The sequence below is a fragment of the Ornithorhynchus anatinus genome, chromosome 3 (genome assembly GCF_004115215.2).
Source record: "Ornithorhynchus anatinus isolate Pmale09 chromosome 3, mOrnAna1.pri.v4, whole genome shotgun sequence".
NCBI lineage: Eukaryota > Metazoa > Chordata > Mammalia > Monotremata > Ornithorhynchidae > Ornithorhynchus > Ornithorhynchus anatinus.
This window is the reverse complement of record NC_041730.1, coordinates 97,536,971-97,555,141: the sequence shown is the minus strand read 5'-3', so window position 1 is coordinate 97,555,141 and position 18,171 is coordinate 97,536,971. Positions and strand designations below refer to the sequence as shown.

Here is an 18,171-nt window from a genome sequence, read left to right as displayed (position 1 = left end):
ATACACCCATGTCCAGGGAAGGTGGGCGTGTAGTAACATAGAGTGCCGTGAGGATACACACACAGATGGCAGTCAGGGTTTGGCAGAGAGTTTGTTTCCAAAGGATCGGATAAGGGCCTGGGGCTCCCATTCACAGCCTAGAGGTGGGGCAGGTGAGACACCCCATCAGGAGATGGGTGAGTTGAGCAGCCCAAACAGGTTGGGATGAAGGTAGTGATTTTGCCCCCCAAAACCCCATTCCGGGTTGATGACCTCTCTCCCTTAATGGTTGGTGCCTTTGACATTCGTAAATCCTGTTGCTCCAACCTTAACAACCATGTATCTACCCCAACACTTAGTACAGTACAGTGCCTGGCATATAGTAAGCGCTTAAATGCCATAAAAATGTACACAAAATGCAAGTATGACAAGCCCCCTATAGAATTGAGTTGAGGAAAGTTTAGTGTTATCGGGGGGTGGGATGTCTTTTTTTAATGGGATAAATTCTGAAGCCTTAAACCAGCACTTTCTTTGCCGATACGTGAAACCTTTGGGTCATGATATGGGTAAACTCCAGGAGTTAAAAGTGATTTGCTGTTTATTAAAGCTTCATTATACAGAGGGCAGAGTTTACAAGATTGTCAAGTTATGCAGCCAACAATTTGTCATGAAAGGGTGGAAAAGAAGACACTTCAGCATTAATCATCTCTGTGAATGGGAACAAATAGGGGGATTTCCAGTGCATTTTATCATGGAGAGATAAGGGAAGATTGTAATTCAAAATACATAAAATTGAGTGGAGAATAGTCTCTTATAGGTAGATTCTTCTGATAATATTTTGAAAAGCAACTTATTGCTTCTCCAAGAGAAAAAAATTAGTAACCAGATATGCTCAAGATATTCATAAACTGAACTGTTTCTGAACTGTTTCAGAATAAAAAAAAGTAGGTATTTGTTTCAGATGTATTTTTTTGCATCTGTTGTTTATCCCAGACCCAAACGATGCTTCTCAATGCGAGTTCACTTGTCAAAAAGCATAGTGGCTGTCCAGGTGAGAGGCCCAAGGCATTTTATAGGGAGAGAGAAAAATGAGAGAACCTCCTAAGTACTGCTTAGCAATAACAGGTCAAGTAAATGTCACTGCAAAGAATCTGAACAGTTACTGATTTAACCAGTCTTTGGGAGAGTGTTTGAAGTGTTTGAAGGCATGTTGGTTGTTTGTTTTTTTTAAAAACTTTGTTCAAGAGATTGTTTCAGTGGGAAAAAAATATATTCAAGAGGATGATATATCAGAATTAGTACAAATGCTTTAAATGTGTTCCGTGCTTCATATTTTACAGTCTTTGACAATTATTTAATTTAATTTTCCTGACAGAAGTACATCAGTATTTTGAAAGATGAGAAATCCTTTAATAAGTGATCTATTTCTTTCCAGTACATATTGGTTTTCTGGTAAATGATTAATTTAGGTCTGCATGAGCTTCATCATGCAGTGTATTCATAATTTAGTGTGAGATTTGATCCTAAAATGCTTTTGTAGTATGATAAATACAGCAATATATAATACAACAATGAGTCTGAGATTTTTAGAGACCCATAAATTTACAATTATGACTCTCAAATGAGTCTTCCCCTCTTCTGTTAACACCAGGGAAATCTTTTTTTTTTCTTTTATGGAATATGTTAAGCACTTACTATGTGTTAAACACTATTTTAAGCACTGGGGTAAGTACAAGTGAAGTTGGACACAGTTCCTGTCCCACCTGGGGTTCACAGTAGGAGAGAGAACAAGAGAACTGAGGCACAGAGAAGTGTAGTGATTTGCCCAGTATCACACAGCAAGCACTTGGCAGAGCTGGGATTTGAACCCAGGTCCTCTGACTCCAAGGTCTGTGCTCTTTTCACTAGGCCATGCTGCTAATGTTATACACTGAACAAGGAAAAAAAAAACTTTGAAAGTACATAGAGTAAAGGAGGAGTCAGGGAATGGAAAATTATCAATCAGTTGTTTGGAGTGCTTACTGACTGTAGAGCACTGTACTAAGTGTTTTTTTATGGTATTTGTTAAGCACTTACTATGTACTAGGCAGTGAACTAAGTTCTGGGGTAGATAGAAGCTATTCAGGTTGGATACAGTCCATGTCCCACATGGGGCTCACAGTCATAATCTCCATTTTACAAATGAGGTAACTAAGGCACAGAGAAGTTAAGCGACTTGCTCAGGGTCACGCAGGCAAGTTGTGGAGCTGGAATTAGATTCCAGATCTTTCTAACTCCCAGGCCCGTGCTCCATACACTATGCAGTGTTGCGCTTATGAGAATGCAGTATAACAGAGTTGGTAGAAACATTCCCAGCCCAAAATGATCTTACAGTCTAGAGGGAATTATTCATATTAACCTTGTTCTTGCTGAGTTGGTGTGACGTATTGTGATGAGCCCATTATAAGAGGAATGCATTTGTGGGCAAAAGTAAATCCATGTAGCCAAATCATTATCAGTGCATTTTAGTTCTCCACTCTGCAGTTCTTTCCCTTTCCATCCAAGGATCATAAATGCTTTCTAAGCACTTCCTCACCTAGCTGCATTGAATTCACCCTCTTTCCTTCCCATCATGTGGGTATAAATGAAAACAAAAAATGGGGTAGGTAATATTCATTATTATGGCATTTATTAAGTGCTTATATTCTTCAAAGCCTTATTGAAGGCAAATCTCCTCCAAGAGGGCTTCTTTTCCTCTTTTCTCACTCCCTTCTGTGTCGACCTGATTTGCTCCCTTTATTCATATCCCCCCCCTTGCAGCCTCACAACACTTTTGTATATAGCTGTAATTTATATTAATGTCTGTCTCCCCCTCTAGATGGAAGCTCCTTGTGGGTGGGAAATATGTCTGTTTTTTGTTGTATTGTACTCTCCCAAGTGCTCAGTATATTGCTCTGCACACAGTAAGCACACAATAAATATGAATGAATGAATGAATGTTCTCAGTGCTGGGGTATTAACAAGATTTGAGATTAGGCATAGTCCATGTTCAACTGTCTCTCTTACTCCCATTTTACATCTGAAGCCCAGGGAGGTTGTGACTTGCGTAAAGTCACACAGTAGGCTAGAGCTGGGATTCAAACCCAGGCCTCCAGACTCCCAGCCCCATGCTCTTTCCTCAGTCCTCTAGACTGTAAGCATTTTGTGGGCAGGGGTTGTGTTTATTAATTTGGTTGTTCTCTCTCAAATACCTAGTACTGTGCTCTACACAGTAAGCACTCAATAAATACCATTGAGCAGTGAATTTCCACTAGACTACGTCACTCCTTCTGTTCTTAAAATGACAAGTCAGAACTTCAAGTTTCTAAGACATAGTTAGACATAGACTCTGCATCCTCTCCCTTATGTAGGTTTTAGTAATGTTTCCTCATTTAAAAATGTGAACTTCAAATTTTTACAGTTGAAGGGAAAAAAAAGCTGGAAAAAGCAGAGACCCGGGGGTCAGAGAATCTGGATATCTGATTCTGGCTACACCACTTGCCTGCTTGGGCAACTCATTTACCTCTTTGTGCCTCAGTTTCATGAACTGCAGAATGGGGATTTATTACCTATTCATCCTCCTACTTTGACTATTAGCCTCATGCGGGACAGGGATTGGGTTAACTTGTGTCTACTCCGGTGCTTAGAGCAGTACCATAATACCAAAATTACCATAATAATATTTGAAGCTGATTTAAAAAAAAATTTAGTGCAAGGACAGCAAATGAAATAAACCCCTCTAAATCAGTCATATTTATTGAGCACTTACTGTATGCAGAGCACTGTACTAAGCACTTGAGAAAGTACGAGCAGAGAGTTTACTTCCTGCACCAACACAATATGAAATAGTATAATGAGCATATACCCCATACTGTACTTATAAAACATTGAAAGTTTTCATAAAGATGGACAAATGCTAAAAGGCTAAATTTCACCCGTGTGTGATATTAAGAAGGGATTCAATCAACAACTGTAGAGAAATCATATGAATCTACGTAGTAAAAAAAATCCCACCCCCAAATCCTTCCATCTAATGTACTTTTGCCATTCAAGTGAAACCTGTTTGTCATCTCCTATGAACTGCATTCACATGGTTTAGTTTACTAAGAAGTCCAGGGAATTTTAATGCATTTTTCTTCTCCATATACAATGACTACTGTTGTATCACATGCTTTTATTTTGGGGGCCTATTCTTCTCCCTAGAGAACTGGATCTTTACATGTATATCTCTGAAGGAAAATTAAATGTGTTTTGATGAGATCAACCTCACAGAGGCTTTGGCAATGATTTTGGCAGTGAAACTCGTGGCAGTAAATTACTTCTTTTTTTAATGGTATTTGTTAAATCCTTAGTATGTGCCAGGCACTGTACTAAGCACTAGGATAGATACAAGCTAATCACTTTGGACATAGTCCACGTCCCACACAAGGGGCTCACTGTCTTAATCCCCATTTTACAGATGAAGTATCTTCTTTTCCTGCCAAACCTTCAGATTACCATTGGAGGGGGTTATTCTTTATCGGTAATGTTGGATTGGGTTCATTTCACAGACCACCTCCCCAATACTCTAATTTTTGTTTCCTATAATTAAGTCATTCTGAGGCACACTTATATAGTTCCTCTTTCAATTATACCATTTTCTATGTAGTTACCAACTGCTTTGTAAGTAAAACACTGAAAGGTCACTCTTAAAGGAAAACGTTTTGAGAGAATGTTCACCCTGACTATAGTCTGCATTAATCAGGTTCTTACTAGATGGAATATTTTCTAGTTTTGGTCCTTGAGTTTTACAAAGGATATGGAGAAATTGAACACGGGCCAGAGGAGAACAGGGATGAAAGTGGGATTCTATGGAGCAGAAGTGAAAAGAAATTGTGATAATTTAACGTAGACAAGAAAGGACTGGAACTTTTTATGAGTAAGATGCCGAGTAAGCGGCTCTCATAGCAGCAGATGACCAAACAAAAGAAAACAGACTTAAATTGCAGTGAGTGAGTTCAAACAGGAGGAATTGCTTGGCAATGAAAGTGAAGCTTATATGCTGCATCATTGATTAAAGGTAATAATAAGAAAGATTACCCATCTAACCTAGATAATGAAAACATTGTAATTCCAGTTCCATTGTATGACCTTGGGCAAGTCACTTAACTTTTCTGTGCCTGTTTCCTCATCTGTAAAATAGGGATTATATATATGTTCTCCTTTCTACATAGACCATGAGTTCCATGAGAGACAGGGTCAATTATTCAACCTGATTATCTTGTATATACCCCAGTTCTTAGAACAGTGCTTGGCACATAGAAGCACTTAACAAATGCTATCAATACTATTATTATTATTGCTGTTATTTTCATAATTATTATAATTGTCCACCTACTTAGAAGCAGAGGACTAATAAAATCTTGAGATTCTTTTAGCCTCTGATTCTGAATAAAATGCCATTGCCCTTGTTCTTTCCAGAAGATAGGAGAAGCAACATGGCCTAGTGGATAGAGCATAGGTCTGGGCCTGGGTTCTAATTCCATCTCTGCCTTTTATCTGTTGTATGACCTTGGGCAAGTTACTTAACTCCTCTGTGTCTCAGTTACCTCATCTATAAAATGGAGATTGACTGTGAGCCCCATGTGGGACAAGTACTGTGTCCATCTGATTATCTTGTATCTGTCTACTCCAAGGGTTAGTACGTTGCCTGGCACAAAGTAAGTACTTAGCAAATACCATTTTTTAAAAAAAAGAAGGTACAGAAACCTTTTGGGCAATAATTTGCAACTAGTGAGGCTCAAATCTCCTTGTCACTGATTGGCGTGAAGAGCCGTGGCCAGGCTTCTGTCTGAGTCCTGCTTTCACATGATGTAAAGCCTTTCTAGGATTAACCTCATCCTTTGGAATTTCACAGTATTAAATATGGTGTCCATGGAAGTTATTTACGAGTTTCCCCATCCCATCTACGTACCACTGCACTCCCTGCCCAAATGGGAATGTTACTGGCAGAGATGAGAGACCATCAGCATCACCTAGAAGCAGCATTGCCTAGTGGAAAGAGCTTGGGCCTGGAAGTCAGAGGACCTGAGTTCTGATCCCAGCCCCACCATTTGTCTGCTCTGAGACTTTGGAAAAGTCACTTAAATTCTCTGTGCTTCAGTTATCTCATCTGCAAAATGAGGATTAAGACTGTGAGACCCATATGGGGCATGGACTGTATAAAAATAATAATGATAATGGTATTTGTTAAGCACTTACTAAGGGCCAAGCACTGTTCTAAGTGCCAAGCACTGTTCTAAGCACTGGCACTGTGTAGCCAACCCAATTATCTTGTCTCTACCACAGAACTCTGTATAGTGCTCTGCACAGAGAGAGTGCTTAAAATTACATCATTATTGTCATCACTAATATTAGTATTATTAGCAATGCCATGAGTGATAGTTGATAGCCATTCCTTAGCCATCTCATGGCAAAAGAACCAGAGGCTCTTTTAAAAAATGGCTACTATTTTTAACCCTTATTAAGCATTTACTATTTGCTTGGGGGAGAAAACGGACACTTAACAACAGGAGCATAATATAACCAATAGTAAAAACAGGTTAATTCAACTATTCAAAAAACATCATTGGCGAAATGGGTAAATCGAGTGTTGCTTGGAGAGAATTAGTTGTTTGGGCCCCTCACAACTCCTTTTGTGGTCTTTGAGAAAAGGCCGAAACATCTCCAACTGCAGCTTCTACATGGAGTAGGATTCCTCAGTCCCAGGGTTGAGAGGCAGGGTGGGGACACCCGATTATCAGACTCCCCCCTTCGCTGTAAGCTTAGGGTAGTAACTTTCTAGTCAGGGAGAGAGTTGGTCGTATTGGTTCTTATGATTCCCTTCTGCCTCAGGAGACTGGGTCCATGCTTAATAGCTTTAATGAACAGATCAGGGGCAGATCTAGGAGGTTAAATGTCAATTCCACATTTGGGAGTGGAGATGTTTGAAGTATTTCAGATATGAATTGAGCCTGAAGTTGAGTAGGGTGAATTTCCCTTTGAATTAGAATGATTCCCAAGTTTATTTTTCCCCTAAAATTTTGAGGGTCAGTAGTATCTGCTTTTTAAATTAATAAAGAGGAGAAGCAGTACTGGGTGGTTTGTTTCTCTGAATTTGGTTCACTGTTTGTTGCTATCAATCAAGCATGTAGCACAAGCTAAGGAAAAATGTAAATGGAAAAAATAGAAGCTAAATGGCAGTGCCATAAGGGAATTTAATACTTTAAAAACCTAAAACCTAAGAGCATTTTTATCTGTCTGTATGTGAAATGACTTACCAACTCACTTTCCAGGATATTGAAACCTAACTCCAATATACTAGGTCTAAGTGATACATGGATTTAATTGTTTCCAAGTACTTACCTGAGACTTAAAATGTTCTGAAACAACTCTTGGGAAGATCTACTTGGGAAGAGTTTCTAAGCAATGTATGGGTATACTAGTGCACAGATTATTTGCATTTTGAAGTCAAGGATCAGATGTCAGGGATCTGCTTACTCTGTCGTTAACTTTCCAAGTCATGACTTTGATAACATGAGCAGAGAGTAAAATCATAAGGCCAAAAGATACTCTGAAGTAACTTGAACCTTCTCCCTACCTTTAGGGAGATTACACCTTTACCCTTCTGGACAGAAAAATTTCTAGTAAATAAATCATTTATTGAGCACTTAACTGTGTGCATAGTACTGTAGCTTGGAAGAGAACAGAGTTTGGAAGAGTACAGAATAACAACTGGTAGACAGGTCCCTGCCCGCAATGAGTTTACGGTCTAGAGATCAGCAAGGAGGCTGATATAGTAATCAAGGCAGGATAATATAAGTGCTTGGATTAACATGGTAGGAGTTTGGATGGAGAGGAAAGGGTGGATTTTAGCACTGTTTTGGTAGATGGAATACATGAGTTGAATGAGAGAGAGGAGTCAAAGATAATGCCAGGATTCTGGACTTGTGAGACAGGAAGGATGGTGATGCAGTGGTGCTGTCTACAGTGATGGGAAAGTGGGGGAGGACAGGGTTTTGGTGGGAACATAAGTTCTGTTTTGGACATGTTAAGTTTGAGGTGTTGGCAGCACATCCAAGTAGAGCTGTCTTGAAGGTAGAAGGAAATAAGCAGTAGAGAGGAGGAGAAATCAAGGCTGGAAATGTAGACAGAGGTGGTAGTTGAAGTCATGGGAGCTAATGAGTTCTCCAAAAAACTGAGTGCAGATGGAGAATAGAAGGGGACCCCAATCTGAACCTTGATTTAAAGATCTCCAGGGATGGAGATTGCACAACCTCCCCACAGGAATCTATTCTGGTGCTAAAACCTCTCTGTCAGGAAACCCTTCTTAATAGCTAATCTAAAGCTTCCAGTTCCTACTCTTTGTTCCTTTCTGGAGATGAGAACAGCTGGTCTGGAAATAAAATCCTTCATCTATACCCCCAAATACCCACTCATATATCTCCTTCTTCTCCAGGATTAATTAAGGAGTTTAATTCCTTTACCTCACTGATCAGTCTTTCCAGTCCTCTCAGTTATTCTCTTCAGAACTCTCTCCAAATTATTCACATTCCCTTTGAGTCGTAAAACCAAATTTGGAAGTTCCCCATCTCAATCTTAATAGCAAGATGATCTCAGTTGTGTTGGCTGTTCTTTCGGATTACCAGAAGGTGATAGTTCTTCTAAAAAGTCTCCATGCTCTTTAAGCAATTCCTTTTTCGAAGGAAATCCTGCAATTCACTACTGTCAGTACACTGCAGATCCAATGTAAGCATTACTGTGATGTCCCATTTCTGGAGTTGTTTTTAAGTAAAGAGTAGATTTCTAAAGTGGTGAAGTTTAGAGGGATGGACTAGATAATCTTTTGTACTAAAATCAGCATTTGGTGCATTAGGCATATTTACATACATAGGTCTCATTTGTGTTTGAAGATGACCTGTCTGGTCCTCTGGTGTATCCAAACACGCAGATGTGGCTGCAGTTACCAAGTGATTCCATACACTCAGAGATTGTTCTCTTGCTCTGATAAGTTTGCTATCTGCAGTGTCTGCCTCTGTGAGACCAAGAGGAATACTTAAACAAATCTCCTCAAAGCCTCTGCAAAAGAAGAGCATCACTGTTCCTGATTGCTCTAGGTCTAGCTGGTCCACCTGCTGCAGGTCTCCCTCAACAGGTGGCTGCTGCTGAAGTGTTCAAGACTTTTTAAACAGTAATTGTGATTTTTAAACACTGTGCTGGGGTAGTACAGTATAATTATATCTGACCAGTCCCTGTCACACATAGGACTTGCTCTAATGTAAGCATGAAGGAGAACCCCATTTAACAGATGAGGACACTGACATGCAGAAAACTCAAGTTCATTGCCTAAGGTCACCTAGGCAAGTGGCCGAGCTGTTTAGAATCTGGGTCTCTTGCTTCACTATGATGTTTAAAACATTGTTTTCCACTTTCCCTATTTAATTGTCCCCACGGCAACTGCTAGAGTGTCCTCCTATCGTGTTCCTCCCAGAGGAATTGAGTTGTTGACTGCCTTGAAGCTGGTTAACTGTGTTTCAAGACTTTGTGTTTTGTGATTCTGCTCTGCCATTTAATTTCATAGGAGCCACTGAAAAACTACTAGGCTGTTTAGTTCTTCTAGTTAGGCACCTTGGGCAGTCTTCAGGACACCTTGGGCTTCTTGATTTCATTTTACACTTTCTTGTTTGTCCATACACCTTTGGTTAGATCCTGTATAGGTAGCTGTGAACACATGAGTTATATTTCAGTGGTGAGATATTTTTTTCTTTTTAAATGGTAGTTAAGTGCTTACAGTGCTTGCCAGGCACTGTACTAAGCCCTGGTGTAGATACAAGCTTACAGGTTGGACACCATTCATGTCCTGTGTGAGGTCACAGTCTGAATCCTCATTTTACAGATGAGGTAACTGAGCCACAGAGAAGTTAAGTGACTTGCCCAAGGTCACACAGCAGACAAATGGCAGAGCTCAGATTAGAACCCAGATCCTTCTGACTCCCAAACCTTTGCTCTACCGAGTAGGCCATAGGGTATTTAGAATTTCCCTGGTGCAGGCTAGTCATAGGCTATCTAGTTTAAGCTTTTAGTATGGCTCTACCACTATACTGTGTATTGAACTTCTAAATTGTATTTTCTCAAGTGCTTAGTACAGTGCATTGCACTCAGTAGATAAAGGTACTGTTATTTCTGCCACTATCTCTCAGAAGTAGGTCATTTTGTGTGTGTCTTTTATCATCTTGTGTGTGTCTTTTATGTTTCTCTATAGCTCGATCATTTAGCACATTGTTGAAAGCTGAAAGTTTCAAAGACTTTTGATGGTGCCACAGCCTGAGCTGGAAGAATACTCCAGAGAACCCTGAAGCATGGTCTCATAAGAACTTCTGGATCTTTTGTTGTTCTCTCAACCATGCTTATCGAAGCTTAGATTATTACTGTATTTACTACTCACAAATGCAGTATAGCTCTGGATAGGGACGCGGAGAGGAGCAATCAAAATTCCTGGAATTTTGACTTGAACAGTCATATTGTTGTGGAGTAGCTTTGGGAAACTTACCAGAGAAACTGCAGTTGTGTCCTAGTTGTCAGAGCAGAGATCTTCTGTTGATGACTAACAGTTTTGAGGATGTTGTGAATGAGAAGTTCTTGGTTGTTTAGCCCTCAACTTTTTCTTGGTCTATTTTGTAACAAAGATGACGTTCGCCATGGCCCGATACTACATTGTTCTTCAGGGATAACATTCTTTCAGCATTCAACTCCTCTCTATGAAATTATTTGCCATTGGCTCAGTATTCAGTATATTGAGAAAAATCTCTCCATTTAGCATCCAGCTTTTATCGATACCAAAATCAAATCTGCCCAAAAGCAGTGAGAATAGTTTGCAGATGAATATGTCCAATGAGCAGGGATGAACAAGCCTGCGTTTCTCTATCTGCAAGGAGTCATGTATTGTTACTTTTAAATTTCTAATTTGTGATTAGTAACTTACTACAAGAGGAGGAAAACATCATAGTTATAATATTGTATCATTACTTAACATGGTTTCGTGTATTCCTATGCAAGAATGGTTTAGGTTTGTTTACAATTATGACTTTCTAAAATTTTAAAAAAGAAATTCACAAGCTTGAACTAAAATAGAAATGCATTGTGCCATCCTTTTCACAATTGTTTGTAATTGAAACAGGATAGCTCTTGACACATCATTGGGTGTTCCTTTTCAAGTGTGATCGCTTCAAGCTGCTGTAGAGCAAATTCTCTTTGACAGGCTTGTTCTTGAAGATTAGCAATGTTTGGATTAAGTTGTCCTTCAGTCTGCTACTTAATCTTGGGGTAGTCTTAACTCCAAAGAAAATCTGCCCTGCCAAACCTGGCATCTCATATCAAATCTTCATTGGGAAAATTAGCTAATCCTCTCCCCCTCCCTCCCCCTTCCCTCCCCCTTCCCTCCCCCTTCCCTCCCTTCCCATCTCCCCCATCCTCTCCATCCTCCTCCTCCTCATTTAGACTGGGAGCCCGTCACTGGGCAGGGATTGTTTTTATCTGTTGCCCGAACTGTACATTCCAAACCCTTAGTACAGTGTTCTGCACATAGTAAGCGCTCAGTAAATACTATTGAATGAATCTACCACTACTGGCTAAGTATTCTTAGCTAATGAAAAGCAGCGTGGTCTAATGGTGTAAGCATAGGCTTGGGAGTCAGAGGACTTGAGTTCTAATCTCAGCTCCATGACTTACTTGCTGTGTGATCTTGGGCAAATCACTTGATTTCTCTAATATTCAATTCCCTAATCTGCAAAATGGGGGTTCATTACCTCTTCTCCTTCCTGCTTAAACTGTGAGCCCTATGTGGGACCTGATTATCTTGTATCTACCCTAGTGCTTAATACACTACCTGGCACATAGTAAGTGCTAAAGAAATACAAAAAAAAAATGAATAAGTAGTCATCCTTAGGTAAACTATAAGACAAGCCACAGAAACTGACCAGGTGCAGGGTATGACTGTACTGTGGGTATGCACCATACCCCAACAATTAGTATATAAAATAATCAGAGTACCACCACATTATTTATATGCGAAAGGATGCATATCTGAGTGCATATGTAATACTAAGGGCAGGGTGGGAAGGGGAAGGCCTTTTGGAGTGCTGGTCTGTCAGATATTCATTTCATTCAGTCATTTTTATTGAGCGCTTTCTGTGTGTAAAGCTGTGTACTAAGAGTGTGGGTGAGCACAATAACAACCAATGGACACATTTGCTGCCCAGAATGAGCTCATAGTCTAGAGGGGGAGACAGGCATTTATCTATATAAATGAATAAATAAATTATAGATATATACATATGTGCTGTTGGGATGGGCGGGATGATGAATGAAGGGAGCAAGTCAGGGTGATGCAGAAGGGAGTGAGAGAAGAGGAGAGGAGGGCTTACTCAGGGAACGCTTCTTGGAGGAGATGGGCCTTCAATAGGGCTTTGAAGAGGGGGACAGCAATTATCTGTCTGATATTAGGGAGGACATCTTTGCACACAGTAAGTGCTCAGTAAATATGAATGAATGTATGAGGCAGAGAGATATGAAGGAGGAGAAAGTTACAGGTCATAGGGAGGATGTGGCCAAGAGGTAAGTGCCAGGTTGGTGGTACAGAGAGTAGATTGGCAATAGAGAAGTGTACAGATTGAGTTACATTAGATCAGCAGGGTAAGGTGGGGGAGAACTGATTGAGTGCCTTAAAGCTGTTGCTAAGGAGTTTGTGTTTAATGCAGAAGTGGATGGACAACCATTATTATACATTAGAGTTGGGAAGCAGCATGGGGAGCATCGTCCTGGGAGTCAAAAGGTCATGGGTTCTAATCCCTGCTCTGCCACTTGTCTGCTGTGTGGCCTTGGGTAAGTCACTTCACTTCTCTGTACCTCAGTTACCTCTTCTGTAATATGGGGATTAAGTCTTTGAGGGTGAGGCCTTTCCAGGACAGGGACTCTGTCCAAACTGATTTGCTTGTATCCACCCCAGCACAATCTATATAGGAGGGAGAACATTGAATCCCCATTTTCCAGATGAGGAAACGGAGGCCCAGAGAAGTTAAGCGTCTTGCCCAAGGTCACACAGCAGACAAGTGGTGGAGCCGAGAGTAGACCTCAGGTCCTCTGACTCCTAGGCCTGTGTTCTTTCCTCTAGGCCGTGCTGGTTCTGACCTTGACAGTTCTGGTTTAGGGATCCACAACTGAAGCATAATCTGGAAAATTTCGAGAGTCTAGATTAGACTAATGAATATGATAAGGTAAAAGGAATGTCTTCTAAAGAATGAAGGAGCTGGGTATATTTAGCCTGGAAAGAGAAATCGAAGTGGTCCTTGCTAATAGTCTGCAAGATTGCATAACGATATTTCTTAGGAATAGCTAGCTAATAATTGTGAAATTAAGTGCTTTCCAGTCATCTTATTTCCACTGAGGACAGGATAAAGAGAGCAGGTTTAAATTGTCACAGGAAAGACATAGACCAGAATTACATTCCTTACTGAAAGGGAGTAATATGAACTTTGTTACCAGGCACTTTTCCTTCTCTGCAGATTTATTCTTTTTTTTATTTAAATAAAAGAGCAATTTATGGAATATTCCAGAAGGAAGAAGGGTGGGGTACATGACATTTCAGGACACTCAGCCTCTACTGTTACTACAACTGTTTTCCAACTTTATACTCCTACATATGTTCGAAAAATCAGCACTAAAATTTCCTGGTAGAGAAATCAGAAGGGTTTGTCTCCCCTTGGGAACACCCTAGAGGGCAGCAGAAGCTCGAAACTCATGATGGGTGTGATTCCCATCTCACCTAAGACCAGTGTTTCATCCAGGTCATAGTTTGTCACCCATTCTGTCGCATTTCACTCTCAGAAAATAGAGATGGCAATGTCTGAGCTCTCTTAATAGGCTCTAATTCCAAGCTTGTTTCTAAAAATTAAGCCACAAGTGGAATGGTCATTTACATCTTATAAATATTTGTGTTATCGTCCTTGCTAGCAATTGTTTTACTGAACACTAAAGAAGCGGCAGGCCCTAGAGGATAGAGCATGGGCATGGGAGCAGAGGACCTGGGTTCATTCATTCATTCAATAGGATTTATTGAGCGCTTACTATGTGCAGAGCACTGTACTAAGCGCTTGGAATGTACAAATCGGCAACCGAGACAGTCCCTGCCCTTTGACGGGCTTACAGTCTAATCGGGGGAGACAGGCAGACAAGAAAAATGGCAATAAATAGAGTCAAGGGGAAGAACATCTCATAAAAACAATGGCAAATAAATAGAATCAGGGTGATGTACATCTCATTAAACAAAATAAATAGGGTGATGAAGATATATACAGTTGAGCGGACGAGTACAGTGCTGAAGGGGTGAGACGGGGGGGGGCGGGGAGGAGAGGGAAAGGGGGGAGAAGAAGGTTTAGCTGGGGAGAGGTGAAGGGGGGAAAATTTAAGACTTTTACTCTGCAGAAAAAACTATCTGCCGAAACCCGGGATCGAACCAGGGACCTTTAGATCTTCAGTCTAACGCTCTCCCAACTGAGGTATTTCGGCTGAGAAAGGAGGCCTTCTAATATCGGCTCTGCCAGTTGCTTGTTGGATGACCTTGGGCAAGTCACTTAATTTCTCTGTGTGTTAGTTTCCTCAATGGTTAAATGGAGATGAAATATCTTTTTTCCCTTTTATGTAGACTGTGAGCCCCATGTTGGATAAGGACTGTGTCTGACCTAAATAATTTGTACCCATCCTAGCACTTAGAACAGTGTTTGACACATAGTAAGTGCTTAACAACAACAAGAACAACAACAAAAAACTAGATTGGTAACTTGCCTTCTGTACGAAGCCTCCTATTGTGCTTATTTATTTCAGTTAGTAAGGAGATAGAGTAAAATCTGTGATGCTAACTTAAACCCATTCAGTTTGGAAATCTGTTACGCTGTTTTTGTGGAGGGGAAAATAGATATCTTTTCCCCTGTAGACAAGTGTGTGTTTTGCAAAAACAATGAACAACAGTTGAACTTTAGGATTTGAAAATTGTTCTCAGCCAGACACAGATCTTAAATCTGAAAAAATGTGAATTGACAATTTTCAGTAATACTTGTACATGCTCAGCATAAAGTCTCTACTTCATCAAAAAGTTATTGTTTAAAAATGTTTAGTAATTCTACTATTACATAATGGATTGTCTACGACAACAGTGTATAGGAAAGACAGATCGGTCTCCAAAGCACCGAAAAAAGTGGTTCCAAGGATTGCAATTTCAGTAGTTATGTTGATACAGTAGCATTTTGAAATTCTTATTAGCAATACTTCCAAGCTAACAAATATTTTTCTAACATGGATGTATCCTACCTTGATTGGACTGGTGTTTATCTGTCTTTCATTTACCAAAATTAGAGTCGTCTTTTGAGGGTGGTTAAAAAAATTACAGGCTTTGCAAAATTATAATGAATTAAAGTCCATAAACAGTCTCGGTAATTGGGTAGGAGGAAGCAGCATCCTCGTAGTGTTACTCCATCTGGTTAGACTACTTCAAAGTTAAGGTCTTGGACCATCTCCCCAAAATGATGCTGGGACTTTTTTGGTTCAGGCCCATCAATTTGAGAGAGATGGACCCTGAACAGAAAGCATTCTCTTTCCAACTTCTCCCTCCTATAAAACCTAGAATTATTAGCATGGGAGGATTGGGCAATCTGTTGTTTTCGCTACTTTTTCCTGTCCATTAGAAAAATGAATAGGAAAAAAATTCCTGGGTGAGAAATGGAAAATGATGAACTTTGAGAAAGGACCCAAAAGTTTGAATGGATCCTAAGGGAGAACTTTGGGAATTTTATAAGGTTTTTATTTAACATGAAATTTCCCTTTAAAATGCAATCAGGTTTAATTTACCTAAGAAATCTGGCAGTTTTAATAGCTGTCAAAAGCTTTTTAGAATTTATGAAGGATCATAAATTGATTCTATATTTGTAATTTATTGTATGGGCTTTCAAGAATGGCTGTTGATGAACAAATTATTCACCTCCTGCTTCACAACTGAAACCCCCTTGTCCTATGTGGGAAATATTCTAGTCAGGAATGTTTGAGAATAAAGAGAATAGTTTATGGAGATGGGACCAAAGACCAGGATTTACAAATTGCAAAGCTTTGTTTTATGGTAATACTTGGGGCATTTGTCAAACGCTTATTGTGTGCCAGGCATTGTACTAAGAGGTAGGGTGAATACAAGCAAATCAGGTTGGGCACAGTCCCTGTCCCAAATGGGGCTCTGAGTCTTACTCCCCATTTTACAGAAGAGGTAACTGAGGCACAGAAAAGTGATTTTCCCAAGGTCACACAGATAAATCATGGAGTTGGGATTAGAACCCACGTCCTTCTGATTTACAGCCCCATGCTCCTTGAAGCTTGTTGGCATCACATAATTGAATTTTTGCTCTTTGATTGTGAGTCTTTCGAGGGACTCGGTCTGTGTTAATTCCCACCTGTGTACGCTTTCCCAGTGCTTAGTACAGTGCTCTGCATATAGTAAGTTAGAGAAGCAGCCTGGTGTAGTGGATAGAGCATGGGCCTGGGAGTCAGAAGGTCAGGAGTTCTAATCCCAGACCCCCCACTTGTCTGCTGTTTGACCTTGGGCAAGTCTCTTAACTTCTCTGTGCCTCAGTTATCTGTAAAATGGGGATTGAGACTGTGAGCTCCACATGGGACAAGGGGCTGTGTTGGACACAGCCCAACCTGACTTGCTTGTATCCACCCCAAACCTTAGTACAGTCCCTAGCACACAGTAAGCACTTAACAAATACCATAATTACCCTCACCCCACAGCACTTATGGGCATGTCCTTACACACTGTCATTTACCCTAACTGTAATTTACCTAATTATCGATCTCCTCCTCTAGACTGTGAGCCGCTTGTGGGCAGGGATCCTGTCTCCCAACTCTGTTTCATTGTATTTTCCCAAGCACTTAGCAGTGCTTTGCACACAGTAAACTCTAGATTGGTTGACTGTTTTAATGAGGACTGAATCTTTAGTAGTGGGAAATATAATTTACTGTTTATTTTAGTTATTTTTCCTTTCCAAGGTTTCACATCAAGGTATAAAGTTGGATTTCTTTTCGTAAAGATTGATTGTGGGTTTTACCTCATCTGTAAAATGGGGATTGAGACTGTGAGTCCCAAGGGACTGTGTCGGTCCCGATTTGCTTGTATCCACTCCAGTGCTTAGTACAGTGCCTGGCACATAGCGCTTAACAAATACCACAGTTATTAATTATTATTATTTACTGCTATTGCTTCTAAGTGGAGAGCTATAAGTTTGTGGCTCCAAGAGAAGAGAAGCTGGACCACCAGCAATTTATAAGCAGTTGGAATAGTTTGAAGGAAACTATTTTTGAGCTTTGCTTAACGTCTAGGAGGGATTGACTGCTTTTGTATACCAGAGCTTCAGGGCAATGTCAAAATGTGTAGCACTGGATAGTGAAACAAACTATAGAGTTGAGTCATCAGAGTCTAGTGGAAAAAACACTGGGCTAAGAATCTGGTGGACCTGATTCACATCCAGGTTTTCCCACTTCCCAATGTACTTTACTCAAGTCCTTAACTTTTCTACATCAGTTCCCCCATTTATGAAATAAGGATATTATTTCCCCTCTTCCCCTGTCAACCTCAATCAATCACTAGCATTTAGTGCTTATTATGCACACAGCACTGTACTTAGTGCTTGGGAGAGTACAATGCCACAGAATTAACCTTCCAAGGCATAGTGTGGAGAATCCACCCTTTCCTCCCTGTCCATACAGTTACCACGTTAATGCAGTCACTCATCCTATCCCACCTGGATTATCGCATCAGCATCCTTGCTGACATCCCAGCCTCCTGTCTCTCCCCACTCTAGTTCCATACTTCACTCTACTGCCAGGATCATTTTTCTAAAAAAAATTCAGGACATTTCACCCCTGCTCCTCAAAAAACTCCAGTGGTTGCCCATCCACCTCCGTATCAAACAAAAACTCCTCACCATTAGCTTTAAAGCACTCCATCACCTAGCCCCCTTCCTACATCACCTCGCTTCTCTCCTTCTACAACCCAGCCCGCACACTCCGCTCCTCTGGTGCTGACCTTCTCACTGTGCCTCAATCTCCCCTGTCTCACTG

The 18,171-nt window shown here is 40.4% G+C and overlaps 1 protein-coding gene and 1 non-coding gene across 5 annotated transcripts in view; one reads left to right on the top strand and one right to left on the bottom strand.

Annotated features, from left to right (window-relative positions):
* Window positions 1–18,171, top strand: part of RHOBTB1 (Rho related BTB domain containing 1) — a 106,616-nt gene that overhangs the window by 26,266 nt on the left and 62,179 nt on the right. The window lies entirely within an intron of this gene.
* TRNAF-GAA lies at window positions 14,505–14,577 on the bottom strand. The gene has a single exon. It is a non-coding gene; the product is annotated as a tRNA-Phe (tRNA).